Source organism: Nannospalax galili, unplaced genomic scaffold, assembly GCF_000622305.1.
Source record: "Nannospalax galili isolate Female #2095 unplaced genomic scaffold, S.galili_v1.0 scaffold102, whole genome shotgun sequence".
NCBI classification, from domain to species: Eukaryota; Metazoa; Chordata; class Mammalia; order Rodentia; family Spalacidae; genus Nannospalax; species Nannospalax galili.
The window spans coordinates 1167315-1169948 of NW_008351958.1; the positions used below are offsets into that span (position 1 = coordinate 1167315).

General features: G+C 39.9%; 1 pseudogene; it reads right to left on the reverse strand.

The window, feature by feature from the left end:
- Positions 1 to 1770: 1770 nt before the first annotated feature.
- On the reverse strand, positions 1771 to 2366 carry LOC103746642 (annotated as a pseudogene).
- Positions 2367 to 2634: the final 268 nt, after the last annotated feature.

The window sequence follows — 2634 nt, forward strand, 5'->3', positions numbered from 1 at the left end:
CGATGAATTTTGACCCCCCCACTTCATGTCTTCTTTTAGTTTTCTTTGTAAAAGTCTTATCAAGTCTAATTTGTGTTCTCCAAATGCTTTTGGTTGTGGGTCCATCCCTTGGAGTCTGGTTACACTGCAGGTATCATACCCTTAAAGAAAAGGGACTCTCCTTCATCCAGCAGCTAGCTATCAATTGCTAACAGTTCCTCAGCTAGGAATCAGGACCAAGAACCTGTGGCCAGATAGGTCACAGACCCTAATGGAGAACCTATTACTATCAGTCTGTTAAATGGATGAGCATTAAACTGACTCCTAATAACTTATTATCACACCCACAGGTTAGTGCATCTCTCAACTCTCACCAGAAACCTTCTTGCAGCAACAGATGATGATTAACACAGAGGTCCACAACTGGTCAATGTGCAGAGAATGAGACTGTGGTGTGTTCACTGATAATTTAACATTTCTCATCGTGTTTGTCCATTTATCACTTAATAGGCATTTGAGTTGTTTCCACTTTTGTTGTTATGAATAATGCTCTTGTAATCATTCCTGTATAGGTTTTGTTCAATACTTGTTTTCAGTTCTTATGGGTATATAGAGGTGGTACTGCTGGTGCTGCAGCTGAATTGTGTTCTTCAAAAAGATGTCACAGTCCTAACCCTTAGCACCTGTGATAGGACCTTACTGGAAAATAGGGTCCTTGTAGGACTAATTTAATTAACAGGAGATCCTACTGGGTTCCAGTAGACTCTAATCCAGTAATCACTGTTGTAGAGGAGAGAAACTTGGATACAGAGAGACAAATGTACAGAAGGAAGGGCCACCATGGAACATGCAGGCACAGCTACAAGCCCCAGCATGATGTTCAGTTACATCAGAAGCCAGAAGAGGACAGGAAGAATTCTTCCCTGGTATCTTTAGGAGGTGCACATTCTGCCAACAGCCTAATTTCATACATCTAGTCTTCAGGACTGTAAAGAGTAACTGTGTTTTAAAATGATTTTGTTTTTGATAATTTATTGTAAAAGTCCTAGAAAATGTATATGCTGGTCTGTGTTATATAATTTTGTTTACCATTTGGAGGAAGTATCAGGGTGTTTTGACAATGGGTGCACCATATGACAATGCCACTAGCAATGAACAAGAGTTCTGTTTTCTCTACATTATCATCAATCATTATTTATTTTTCTTTCCTTTTCACAAATCGTAGTCATTCTACTAGATATAAAGTAGTATCATAGAGTAGTTTGATTTGCATTTCCCTAATGACCAATGATGATCAACAGCTTTCACTTGCTTATTGGGAACACATACACATAAATATGCATATATAGTATTATTATTTTTTGTCTTTTTGAGACAGGGTATCTTGGAACTTGCTATGTAGATCAGGCTGGCCTCAAACTCTCTGCCTGTCCCTGATTCCAGAGTGCTAGGACTAAAGGTGTGTGCTACCACATACCTGGCCGTGTGTGTGTGTGTGTGTGTGTGTGTGTATGTGTGTGTGTCTGTGTGTGTCTGTGTGTCTGTGTGTTTTAGAAAGACACCTGTGGAAAATCTTTTCCCATTTTAACTGGGTTATTTGTATTTCTATTGTGGAGTTGTAAGGGCTGTTTGTTTAGTCTGGATGACACACCCTTTTCAGATATATAATAGAAATATTTTCTCCCATTTTGTGGAAGGCTGCCTTTTTCAGTTTTTCTTTACAAGATTAAAATTTCTTTAATGATTGTACAGGATGCATTTTATTAGCCTCTGCTTTCAAAGGTTTTGTTTTCAGATGATAAGATGGGTCTTGAAATGTTCTAAGACATTTCCTGAATGAGACTCTACATCCAGACTTTCTGCTGCTTCTCACTTGGTGGTCACCTTCCTGCTGGCCAGCATTAGGTCCTGGAATTCTCTCCTTATAGCCCACATTCCACTGATGCCTTTCCACTTCTGGTGGCAATAAAAATTACCTTTGGTCGCTAGACTTCTGAGCACTTGTGGAGTAATTTCAGTGCGCTCGTCATCTTGTATCCTTCTAGCTGGTTCAATCAAGACTCCATCAGATTTAGTTATAAGGACCAGACCTCCATGCCAGTTGTACTCCGTTTGAAGCCCTGCTGTTCGTCTCCTGCTGGTGGCAGTAGTAAAACAAACATATCAACCACATCAGCAACAGCAAACTCTGACTGTCCCACACCTTTAGTTGCATTAAGAATGATGTCATAGCCTACTCTGGCACAAGGAGAATAGTTCCATTTGTGGACCTTGTTACAAGTGATAGGAGATGGCCTGATGTAAGCATTCATATCACTTGATAACTCAAACATTTGTGTTTTATCACTTAAAAGGGATCCACCACTGGTGCAAGAAGAAATGTCCATGACAGCAACACAGCAAGTCTTTCTGTACTGTCCTTTAAGTTTGCTCATACACATAATGCTCTCCTTAAACAATCTGACAATAGCATTCTCTTTGTACAGCTGAGCCCAAGAGACTTCATTTGCAGAGCAGAAGGGATTCCTGATCTGAGATGAGTACTTGAGTGAAAAACGAAGTGGTGACAATGTGAAGGTGCTCTTAAAAGCCCTTTAAGGAAATACGGGTGAGGATGCTGTAGCATCATGGGAATATTCATTTTGTTTGTAACTG